This window comes from Ixodes scapularis, unplaced genomic scaffold (assembly GCF_016920785.2).
Source record: "Ixodes scapularis isolate PalLabHiFi unplaced genomic scaffold, ASM1692078v2 PGA_scaffold0__279_contigs__length_252992795, whole genome shotgun sequence".
Lineage (NCBI taxonomy): Eukaryota > Metazoa > Arthropoda > Arachnida > Ixodida > Ixodidae > Ixodes > Ixodes scapularis.
In genome coordinates, this window is record NW_024609835.1 from 226,767,418 (window position 1) to 226,780,370 (window position 12,953).

Here is a 12,953-nt window from a genome sequence, read left to right on the forward strand (position 1 = left end):
GGGAAAAGAAAACACATATTTCGGTACAAATCAATTTTGGATTGCAAAAAAATGTTTTTTTTCTGCATTTTTTACTTTTTTTTTTAGGTTGCTGTGTTTTTTGCCATGCACCTTTCACGTGGCCTGACCTCGCGTAGGAACCAAAAACCGCATGAAAAATATATCGGTTCTACTCGGGAGCGAAAAAAAAATTCCGCTCTGGCTGAACTCCGGTTCGCGCGAAAATAACGTTTTTTTTTTCAGTAGTTTTCGGTTCACGGTTTGGGTTCCGTTCAATACCCTGGTATTAAATGAGTAGTATTTACAGGTCAAACCTTTGAGATTTTGATATTTTCGCATGTAGCTTCGATGAAGTCACAGTGTCACGTGACATTATGGCGTCACGTGAAACTACGACATCATATTATAATGTGACATCACGTGACTCTGTGGGTAACTTGACCTCCTCACCTCCTGCGACACCATGACGTCAAGCCACTCAACGACGTCAAATGACTCCATGGAGTCACGTGAAAATGTTACTTCACGCTACTTCACGACTTCATGCGACAGCGTAGCATCACGTGGCACATTGACGGCACGTTTCATGGTGACATCACATGACACCATAACATAACTTGGCATCATGGCGTCACGTGACGTCACGAAGTCACCTGACACTGTGACGGTTTTACATATTCACAGAATCCCTCAAACGCGCCCTTCAGTGGCCCACTTATTGCGCCACAAAAAGGAGGGATGCGAGAGCCCCTAAAAGGCTATGCATTTGAGCGCCTTCGGGATATGCCAAAGAGAGTCAAATTCTTTATATACTTTAATATACTGGAGGCATAAAAAAATAAGCCTTTCGGAAATGTCAATAAAAGTAAATTTTCTTTTCTAGAAGCAGCAAAAACTGTACCGTAGATTTAGAGAATGAAGTTTACCTAAAACTCTACAAAATTTAAAAACGAGGAGAAGTAGAAGACGAACACCCGGACAATATAAGATATAAAAACGCAGCCATTTTAAATTAAAACAAAAACAAACAAAAAAAAAAAAGAAAGGAAGTGTGTTTTTTTGCGCATGCAGACAAATAGAGTTTTAGTTTTTTTTAATTGTAAATAAAAAAAATCTTAGACACCCAACATCCTTTGAAATTGATGTCTAAATAATTATATACACATAAAACAACTGAATTGGGTGAACTTATTTTCGACCCGACCTCAAACTGATCGCAGTAGCACTGTCCGTAAATGTATTTAATTCCGACTGCCCTAAATATATATATATATATATATATATATATATATATATATATATATATATATATATATATAAACATGTTTTGATCCGCGAAAGTTCAGTGTACCAGATATACGCCTCGGTTCCCAATTGTAATCGCACTTGCAGGCAATTTTGTGAATCTTTACCTTCAAAATTTGTATTTTAAAATAGTCCGGGCACTGCGGTTCTTAATGTGATAGTGAAGGAACAAAGGCGGCCACTAAAATCGGTAAAAAAAAACCAAAAAAAAAACAAAGGTGGGACTAAAATGTTTTGGAGCCGGGAGAGCGCCTTTAGAGCGCTCGACACTATACTTTGTTTCATACTTAGCGTGCAACGCTGTCAAAGCTACTGGTGCGAGCGCATGGCTACATCTATGGTTTTGTTTGCACAAGAACGCGTGCATATGACCAACGAGATCAAGCCCCACGCTCGCGCCTGTAGCTTTTACAGCGTTGCACGCTAAGTATGAAATATAGTGTAGAACATTGACGTCCGAGCTGCACGAGGGCACTGCGACAGTAGCGCGCCTGACACTAGACCGCGTGTCACGAGAGCGCACGACCAGTTGAGAGCGCGACGCGCTCGACACGAAGCCCACCCCAGTTGAGCGAACACCGCAAAATGTGTGATCTACCCGCGGCTCCACAGACAGAGCAAGATTTTGCGACTCATGGGATCGTTGCATTGATAACCTTTAATTGATTGAATATGCCCTCAATAAAAAAATAGGTAAAAATACAACGGGTACGACTCTTTCTAACCAGTTGTTTACTGACATCGGAGAGAAAATGGGGCAGGGAAGTGGGGTGGGGAATATAGGTACCGAGCCTAAGATTTCTTCACGGCGCTGCGGGGGCGCCTCTCGGATATACTATAAATAGTTTACTTTTTGCTATATTTGGTCTTTTTTTGGAAAGCATTTCGGCTCCGATTTATTTGCTGGATATTTAGACGTCCCTCATATAATTTTAAATAGTATTATCACGTCCATGACCGTGATGAAAAAAGCTCAGCGCTAAGAAAACTATCAGTAAGAAACTGATCGAAGGAAAACCTCACCTGCCAATCTGTTAGATTTAAAATCAAAGGACTAGTGAAGCTATGTAGATCAGCTGCAATGTTTTTTTGTCGTTTTTGTGCGAAAATTGACGCTACGGATATTCGTTTTTTTTTTCTTTTTTTGCTGTCAGCTTTTTGCAACACTTCTTGGTTTATCACTCAAAAAAATTTCATCGACTCATTTTGCAATGTCCTTGCTGAATACCGCGGCGTAAATCCCCACCCAATTCACTTAAAACTCGCGATGTCTAAACAAGTGGTCGGTCGGGTCGGGCCACTCGCGTTGGGCTGGTTGTGCGCTCTCGTTTCGGACGCTCTAATGACACGCGCGCTAACGCCGCAGCGTTCATGAGTCGCGCGCTCTAACGTCGCGGCGCTCTGGTGTCGCGTGCGCTAACGTCGTGGTGCGTTACTGTCGGCGCACTAATGTCGGCGCCATTGGGTCGTGTGTTTGAACGTAGGGGGAACAACTGAAGCTTATTAACTAAAGTTCTCGATGGGCATATATTGAACGTAGAGCCCACATTAAAGTTTTTTATTTGTTTTCTATCTTGATGAGGTTTCTTGCCTTGTAATGAAAATGCTAAAAAATAAAGGTCCACTATATTCGGTACGGCATTACTTTTAGTTTTGTTATGATAGGACCGAAAGTACTGATCATGCTCGTTCCATGCACTGCACTGGTTTGTTTGGGTGTATGCAAGAGGAGCTCGGGGAAGAAGGTATCGTTTGTGAGAACCCCTTTCACGCCTGCTCAAGCTTTGACATTTAAACAGATTGAACACCACTAACAGTCTATCTTACAATAAATCCCTTGCGCGTACAACACATGCCATTGTAAATATTGTACAGGGTGTCTCTTACACAAAAACAGTTTATTTTACTTCAAAAAGAAAACAAAAAACTACGCATTGCCGAGCACTCATTCTCAGAACAAACGTAGCACTTGTCGTTCAAACCAGATTCCGAACTTTCAAAACTAACCGCAAACTTCTTATAAAGTTTCAAATTATTATGAAGATTTGTTTAAATGATCATTGAGAATATGGCAAAATCTTGCGGAAAATGACGGCGTATTGTATATACGGAGCTGGATTACGCATTGGTATTTTTGCGAAAACCATTTGTAGCTTTTTAATAAAATAACGGTTGGACCTGAAAGTTTCATATCTGGTTGGTACCGCCAGTGCCACATTTAGGCGTAGAATGAGCGTTTTGCGAAGTCCCCTTTATCTTTGCGGTGAAACAAAACAAAACAAAAAACTGTAACTTCTATACAGGACATACTGTCACGAATGGAAACTTTTCGACTAGTATAAAATTGAAAATAAATGTTTAAACAGACAATATCTTGACTGGAAACTAAAACAGAACGTAGCAGCATCATGCATTTGCTAAGGAGGGCCACTATCTTAATGTTGCCCAGTTTCAGCATATCTTTAAGACTACGTAGCCTATAAAATTCTGAACGAGAACAAGAAATACATTACAATGTGCTACTATACTTTGTTTCAGCTTAAGTTTAGACGCAGTCGACGCTACGAGATAATCAGACCAAACAAGGGGTGTAGAAAGCGCAAGTCACGAGGCCCATTTTGTTTATGGTTGGTACAGCGATGATAAAAGACGTACAGAGACATGACGAACATCATGAAGGTGCACTTTTAACGCTCTCTGATCGGTCCCATCAGCTCGCAACGTTGACTGTGTCTGGACTTAAGGTGAAGCGAAGCATCGAAAGTTCTAGACTTGCCCTCAAAGATAATATGAAAAATTATGAGCGTGAGGTTCGAACCCCGTGCCTTCAAGTGGGAGATGCGCGAGATGCCAACTTGCCCGTGCACGAGGTAATACTGTACTTTGCCACGTGCTACGCTAGCACATAAGATGGTAGGATATTTTATAAACTACAAAATAACCTAGTTGATTCATCCAAACGAAGAAAAGTCATAACCTACGTGTAATGACGAGCCAGCAGCCGACGGAATGCTAAACAGAACAGAAAGAGTTTATTCAGGACGCCATACTTTATATACACACACAAGGACACCATGTTGCCAACCGAGCATCTTAAACCGAAACTGGACAGTGTTCAATAATTCACACAATACACAACATATTCCCTTCCTTGAATTTCTTTGGGTGACAATTGGTTAGTAGGATAATTGGTTAGTGGATTGTTAGCAATGACTTGCCTATCAGATATATACCCAATATATATACATATATACATCATACAATTCTTACAAACAACATTATACAATTTTTACAGAACTGCATGTGACTTACTTACAGCTCACAATCACAACAGAAGACATAGTACAAAAAACGGAAGGCAACATTACGCATCCTCCCGGAACCTAGCTGGTGGACGCCTGTCCATGTAGGGTTGGACTCGACGCTGCGGCCCAGATTCTTCAGGTGGTGTAGTTTGCTGGCCGGGCACAGCCTCGTCCTGTAGCGTAGTTTGCTGATACGGCACAGGCTCCTCGGGCGGCACAGGCACCTCGGGCGGCACCGGTTCCTGGGACGGCACACTATCCTCAGGCGGCATGGTCCGTACTTGCCCCTGAGATGAAGCGCTGCGGGGCACCCAGGTGTCACTTGGCTGAATGCAGCCATGGTCAGCCGGAACTACATGCACCTTGCACAGCTTGGAGGCGTTCCAAGTACGTCCGTCGTCGAGAAGGAAGGACGACGGGCCACGTTGCTTAACGACCTTTTTGGACGACTGAAACGAGGATAACCCTTGAAGGAAAAGGATGGCTTCTTAACCCTGACGTGATCTCCTACAGCAACTTTTGTGTTCTTTGCTGCTCTCCTTCTGTCGGTGTACTGTTTGCTGTAAAGCTGGTGACGCTTCACTCGCTGTCTCAAATTTGACAGCTCGCTCGCTGGTTCCTCCTCGAGCAACGGTGATGGAAAACCGACGACGTTCAGCAGTGTTCTTGGCAATCTCCCATGAAGGAGAACAGCAGGGGCCATCCCTGTAGTAGCATGCGGAGTGCACCTGTAGATTCCGAGGTACTGGGTAATAACTAGTCGCAGCGGTCGACGTTCCAAAACAGCCAGCTGAATGAATGCCTTAAAAGTGAGATTGAACCGTTCTATTTGGCCATTGGCCTGGGTATAGTACACTGATGAATGCGAGAGCCAAATGGACCGTTCTTGCAGAAAGTGGACAAACTCCCCGGACGTGAATTGTGGACCATTATCACATACTACCTCATCAGGGTAGCCTTCCCTGGAAAATAAGCTGAGCAAGAACTCCATCACAGTCCTTAATTTTACTTCCGAGCTGAAATGGACTTCCGGCCATTTGGAGTGGTAGTCGATCAGAGTAATCACGAACCGGCAGTTCTGAGGGGCTCTCTCCAGGGGACCAACTATGTCTATTGCAACCTTCTGCCATGGTCGTTTGGGGAACTCAACCGGTTGCATTGGAGCACTTGATGTCTTGGCTGACTTGTCGGCTTCCTGGCAAGTACTGCAGCTCTTGATGGCCGTCTCAACTTGGTTGTCCGTTCCCGGCCACCAGAATTGTTCGCGAAGCCTTGCCTTAGTGCGAACGATTCCTGGGTGGCTTTCATGCACCGTAGCAATGAGCTGGGCCGACAGAGACGAGGGAACAACCAGCCTTTCTGCTCTTAGTAGTACTTCATCTACCACCGACAGTTCTTCTCGAATTCTGAAAAACGGCAACAGATTTTCAGGAAGGCTTCTGTGCGGAGGACAAGAATCGGTGACGTAGGTCTTCACTTGAGTCAGGACAGGGTTACTCAGAACTGCTTGTTGGAATTGTTCCATGGTGACACACATAGGCTCAACAAGGCAGACAGCTTCTTCCTCGAAAACCAGCTCGGGGTCTCTGGTCGGGGCGGGAAGACGAGACAGAGCGTCCGCTACACTGTTCTGCGCACCCTTCTGATATTCAAATGTAAAATTGTAGCAGAGCAGTCTGGCACACCAGCGTGCGACCCTAAGCGGACGTCGTCCCAAACCACGTGAAGACAGAAGCGAAACCAGGGCTTGGTGGTCTGTTCGCAGAGTAAATGGGCGTCCCCAGAGGAACACATGCCAGAGTTCACATGCCCAAATGCAGGCCAGTGCTTCTTTTTCGCCAAAATCATACTTCATTTCAGCAGGTGAAAGGGTGCGCGAAGCAAAAGCAACGGTGCGAAGTGTCTGGCCCTGTCACTGCTGGAGAACGGCTTCTAGTCCGCATTCAGATGCATCTGTCAAGACTACAATTGGAAGAGCAGGGTCAAAGATACGAAGCACCAGGTCAGAAGCAAGCAGGAGCTTGACCTTGCAAACGCTGGCATCGATTTGTGAGGTCCACACAAATGGTTGGTGCTTGCGAAGAAGAGCTCTCATTGGCTCCACGACTTCAGCTAGGTGAGGAACGAACTTCGAATAATAGTCCACGAGACCTAAAAAAGAGCGGAGTTCTGCATCCTTTGTTGGAACAGGCGTGTTCACGATTGAATCTACTTTTTCTTGGAGGGGCGAAATTCCTTGGGCCTAGAAATGTCAACTCTGACATTGAAAACGCATTTGTGATTTAGTTTAAGGCCTGCATCCTTGATGCGTTGCAGGACTTCGGCCAGGTTCTGCAAATGTTCCTCCGACGACTTGCCGAAGACAATAATGTCGTCAATATAAAAGAGGACGCCAGGACAGCCATGAAGAATCTGCGACATCAGGCGTTGGAACGCTGCTGGCGCTGAGGACAACCCAAAACAAACTCTTTTGAAGCGGAACAAGCCGCCGTGGGTGATGAAGGCTGTTAAGTCTCTGCTGCCTTTGTGCAGAAGGACCTGGTGGTAGGCTGAAGCTAGGTCAAGTTTTGAAAAGTGGGTGGCTTCCACAAGTGCATAAAGCAGCTCTTCCATGTGTGGCAGGGGGAACATGTCGGGAACGATGGCCTTGTATGGTTCGGGAAGGTTTACACAAAGTCTAATGCCCCCATCTCTCTTCTGAATGACAACAACGGGAGAAACCCACTCCGACGCTTCGATGCGTTCGATGATGTCAAGGCTTTCCAAGCGCGGAAGCTCAGCTGACACTCAAAGTCGCAAAAATAAAGGCAGGCGACGCAAATTTGATGCTACGGGCTGGACCGAAGAGCGCGTCTTGACTTTGTGAACAAAGCCTTTGGCGAGGCCCAAGTCTGGAGTGAAAAGAGGCGTGAAGTGAACAAGGGCCGAAGGCAGTGGCGGAAGGCCGACAGCATTGGACGTCTGTTCCTCAGGGACGGAGGAAGCTTGAAGGCACTGCATAGTGGACCCTTCAATGCGCAAGCTCAGAGCCTTGATACCATAAATACCAATGAGCGAAGTTCCATGCTCTACATCGTAAAAGAGAAGTTGCGCCTGGCGTCCTTGAAAGGAGACTTCGTAGAAGAAGCAACCTCGAACTGAAATGGGCCTTTTTGAGAAGTCTAGCAGGGTGACACGCGGAACAGGCAGGAGAACTAGACCCGGGAAGTGTTCGTCGAATACTCGTTTCGACAAAATGGACGCAGATGACCCAGAGTCAACCAGATGTAGCAAGTTAACCTGCCCGACTTGAACATCGATATGGATTACGCAGGTTGTAGGACGCTGAAGCACAAAGACCTAAACGGCATCATCCTCCGACGACTTGTCGACAACTACCTCGCGAACGGTCGACTGCGAGCGTTTCTCGTTGGATACTTTTTTGAAATGTTCAATGCGACCACAAAATAAACAGCGTTGTCCCTGTGCCGGACAACGAGTCCATGACGCGCGGTGCCGAAGAGAGCCGCAACGGAAACAGTGCGGCAATTGTGCGCGTGGTGCTTAAAACGAGCGACGGCGGTCGCGGCGGTCACGAAATGAGGGGCGGTTCCATTGAGCAGCGCGTGACCTGATAGCACTTCGGGGAGTATGCTGCTGGTGACTTCGCGTAACGTGCTGTGAGCGTGAAGATTGTGAAGGGGGATCAGAATACTTGCTAGGACGCGCCGACACTGGTTGTACAGACGCGGAAAATTCTTTCATTTGTTCTGCCGCTTGTTCTTGTTGAAGGGCTATCTGGACTGCGGTGGAAAACGGCAGCGACGAACCTTCCAGCAACAGGGGTTCACGAACGCAGTTAGAAGACACGCCGGACACGAATTGGTCTCGTAGTGCCTCTTGTTGTGATGCGAAGCAACACGGCGTTGCGAGCTCACGTAGCGCGGCAACAAAGTCATGAACAGACTCGCCTGGAGATTGGAAACGCCGGTGGAAGCGGTGTCGCTCGATGACCAGGTTGCTGGTTGTAGCGAAGTGTTGGGCCAAGGAAGCGACGGCGATGGCGTAGACGTCCGGCTTGCTCGTTGCGTCTTTGCCGGTGTCCTAGGCGGTGCTTGGAGGATTCGCGTCAGGTGGTGTGTTGACAATTCGCTGGCCTTCGGCTCCCAGACAGTGCAGCAGAAGGGCCTTGCGTCGCTCCGGGGGGAATTCGGCAGCACCGGAGGCAAGCAGGTAGACGTTGAACATGGCATGCCATGCCACTGCGGCCAGGGTACGGACGGGCGTCCCGGTGTGGGCAGGAACGGTTCCGGAGGGGCGAGACCGGCGAAGGCCATGGCGAGGCTCGTTAGGGACGGCGTCGTTTACGCGCTACATATCGAAGGGGAGGACATCCTCGTCGCCATGTAATGGCGAGCCAGCAGCCGACGGAATGCCAAACAGAACAGAACGAGTTTATTCAGGACGCCATACTTTATATACACACACAAGGACACCATGTTGCCAACCGAGCATCTGAAACCGAAACTGGACGGTGTTCAATAATTCACACAATACACAACACTCCGAATACGTATTTTCTTCTAAAAATCTGATTGTTCATGCTTGCTTCGCACAAAAATTGAATCGGATATGAAGCAGCTACATTTTGACCTGTGAGTACTTACGAAACGGATTTATGTTTCCAGTCCGGCCACATCAAGAGCAAACATACGAAGAACTTGCTAAAGTTTTGAAAATGAAATATGTAAGGACGGTGTTCCTCATATATTTGATCAAAATGAGAGGGCGAACCCACTCCATGATTCTAATCGAAGTCCTTCGTCCAACCATCTCTTCTGAAACAAAATAACACTAACGTATTACTCGAAAGCTTTTATGAAGACAAAGACACGCACAGTGTGAAATTGTGTTTTATAAAGAGCCTTAAGCTACTTCTACGCGGCAGGTCTTTTAGTTTAAAGATGCGCCATACGCTTTCTTTAACTAGTTCGTAATTCCACCTTATCCATCTCCTTTTTGCAGATTATACGTCTCGTCTCCAATTTAACCCACAGTCTACATAACAGTTCCGCCATGATAACAAAATAGACAAAATAGTTTCTCCATGATTACAACGCTATTCAGTTTCCGGTCTTCACACCACCTGCATGTTGTGTAAGGTCGTCTGCTTTTTCCGGTGTTCGTGCGTCTATATAGGTGTCTACTTCTGTTTAGCTTATGATGTACGCCGACGAACGCAACAAACGAGGCTTTCTGGTGGGCGGTGCGACGCGTGGAGCGTGAGTCACGTGGTTCCCGTTGAGCGTTGCATTGACCAACGAGGCTCATGACGTCCGTTGCGATACGTCGCCAGCTGAAACAAAGTATAATAGTGCTTTTATTTTCCTTGCATCTGAACCAATAGCAATAAGTGCATGGCTGCTCCGTGCATGCTGGATCTCGCCCGATGATTGAATAGATTTCTGCTAATTTTCGTTATTTCTTTTCCGGGCTTGAATTTCTATGGTAAAATTACTTATTCGGTACACTGATAGAGCATACTGTCCTCGTTAAATATTCTGCAGTCTAGTTTCTCTGCGTACGCATGTGTTCCTGTACTTGCCTGCTGTACTGTGCAAGTCACGTCTACATTGAATGTAAACTGCATTGTCATCTTCCATAAGAGGTTACATGAGCCACGTGCCTGGTATCTGTACTGGCCGCGTCGGCCTATATTACTAACTGCTTACTGAATAAACTTGGTTGTTGACTTGCTACAGCCTGTCTGATACATGGTGTCAGAAGTAGGGTGCCGTCCACGTCCGTGATAGCTCGAAGCAAGAGCGGAACGCAGTAGTTTTCAACCCAATGGAACTACTCAAGCCGCCAGAGCCACTGCTTCTATCCGGGAACATTGCAAAGAACTGGGAGCTGTTTTGACAAAAGTTCGAGCTGTTCCTGAAGGCAACGGCGTCACCAAAAAAACCAAGGTCTGAAGCCGTCAAGACCGGGCTGCTGCTGAGTGTTGCTGGGGACGACGCCTTGGAAATATTCAACAATATTCAGTTCGCCGAGGATGAAGTCCAGGAAAACTACGCAACGGTGGTGACAAAGTTTGAAGAGTACTGTCGCGAACAGCAGAATGAGGTCTATGAAAGGTACAGTCGGGGACAAAAGTCCCCAGGACGCGCGAGCTGCGACTAAAACGCATTGTTCTGCCATCTGCCGGCGGTTCTCCTGGTTTCGAGATAAAACAAAAGCGCATGCGAGTCCCACTGTGCCTGGAAACTGGTGTGTTTTTCCTCTCTTCAGTGGCGAAGCACCTGACTCGGAATCGGGCGCGTGGTACCGCCTCAGATACAGCGCTCGCGGATGACTTGCGTCTGCTACACTTTCAAAAACTGAAGATACCGCTTGCAGAATTGTGTCGCATTTCGCCGTGTCAGCACACCTCGTTTATAACCAGTCGAGTTTATATATATCGCTCACTTGAGCTGCCGGGAATTCTTGCTTTATAGGTACCATGTCACTAAGCGCTATCTCCGAGGCGGTACCAAGCGCCCGATTCTGAGTTAGGCGCTGCGCCGCACAAGAGCGTGAAAACACACATGTTTGCAGTCAGAGCAGGACGCGCATGCGCTTTTGTGCGTTCTCGAAACCAGGCGACCCGCCGGCAGATGGCAGAGCAATGCGTTTCAGTCGCAGCTCTCGCGCGTCCTGGGGACTTTTGTCCCCGACTGTACATCTTCCGGACACGAATGCAGGTGGAGGCAGAGCCCTTCGAACATTTTTTTGCGTTACTTGCGGAAACAAGCACGCTGTTGCAACTTTGCGCAGTTAACTGACTTGGTTATCCGGGATCAGATTGTGTTCGGAACAAATAATCCGAAGTTGCGGGAGAAAATGCTAAAGGAAAGGGACCTCACGCTGCTCAAGGCCGAACAGATCTGCAAAGCAGCGGAAGTATCGGCTCTGCAGTGCGAGGTGTGGGCGCAGGGGGAAAAGCTAGTGTCGCCCGTGAAAAAGAGGCAGCCGTACAAGTGTGGCAACTGCAACCGCCAATATAAGCGTGGGAGATGTCCGGCATTTGGAAAATCGTGTTTTATGCGCAGAGGCACTAATCACTTTGCGGCGTGCTGCTAGAGATACCCCCGTGTCGGAGAAATTCTCGATGACCTCGACAACTTTGACATTCTCGACGTAAATATTTGTAGCGTCAGAAGCCAGGCAGATTGGATCATCAACGCAAGGTTGGCTGACCAGACAGTCTTCTTGAAGGTGGACATGGGCTCCCAAGCTAACTCGCTGCCCTACTCCGTCTACCGAAGGGACAGGGACAAGGCAAGCCTGAAGCCAAGCAGCTCCGTGCTTCAAGCATACAGCGGAGACGTCATCAAGCACATCAGCGTACCGAGTCTGCGAGTATCTGCGAACAGACAATCGAAAGACATCGACTTCTTCATAATCAAGAAAGGCAACCAGGCAATACTTGGACTGCTAGCTAGCGAGGCGCTCGGACTTGTGTCGCGCTCACTAGATTCTGTGAACATCAGTGGCACCGACAGAATCGTAAAGGCGTTTCACTCATTGTTCCAAGGCACAGGCTGCGTGGCACGACAGTACCAGATGGTCCTGCGAGAGGACGCGACACCGGTGGTCCAGCCGGCACGACGAGTGGCCCTGGCACTCCGAGAGCCCCTTCGAGAAAAGCTGGGACGCATGGAACGGGGAGGCATCATACAAAAGGTCGACAAGCCAACGGACTGGGTGAGTCCTCTCGTCCTCGTACAAAAAAGGACGGCAAACTACGCGTTTGCATGGACCTTAGACGTATTACCGATTCTCTAAAACGTGAAACCTACCAGATGCCTAAGCGCGAGGACATTGAGGCCGAACTAGCGGGGGCCAATACTTTTCCCGTCTCGACGCATACTCGGGGTTCCACCAAATTCCCTTAGATGAGGCCACTTCGACCATTTGCACGTTCGGCACGCTTTTCGGGCGTTACCGGTTCTTGAGGCTTCCCTTCGGGATAGCATCGGCACCGGAAGTTTTTCAAAAAATTCTAAGCGAGACTTTTGACTCGGCCCCGGAGTACGTGTGTACATTGACGATATTTTGATCGGGGGGCAACGCAAGAGGAACACGATGCGCGCCTCCGAAACACATTGCAGTTGGCCAGGCGGGCTGGCTTGACCTTCAATGCCGACAAGTGCAAGTTTGGGCTAACGGAGATCGACTACTTGGGCGACGTCATAAGCCAGGAAGGGATGAGGCTAAGCTCCGCGTTAGTCACGTCGCTAGGTGAAATGTCGTGCCCCATGGACAAGGGGGCCGTTCATAGAATGCTTGGAGTAGCCAATCACTTTGGAAAGTACTTAC

General features: G+C 47.7%; 2 pseudogenes; one reads left to right on the plus strand and one right to left on the minus strand.

The window, feature by feature from the left end:
- Positions 1-4,669: 4,669 nt before the first annotated feature.
- LOC115322644 lies at positions 4,670-8,926 on the minus strand (annotated as a pseudogene).
- Positions 8,927-11,426: 2,500 nt separating this feature from the next.
- LOC121047584 lies at positions 11,427-12,332 on the plus strand (annotated as a pseudogene).
- Positions 12,333-12,953: the final 621 nt, after the last annotated feature.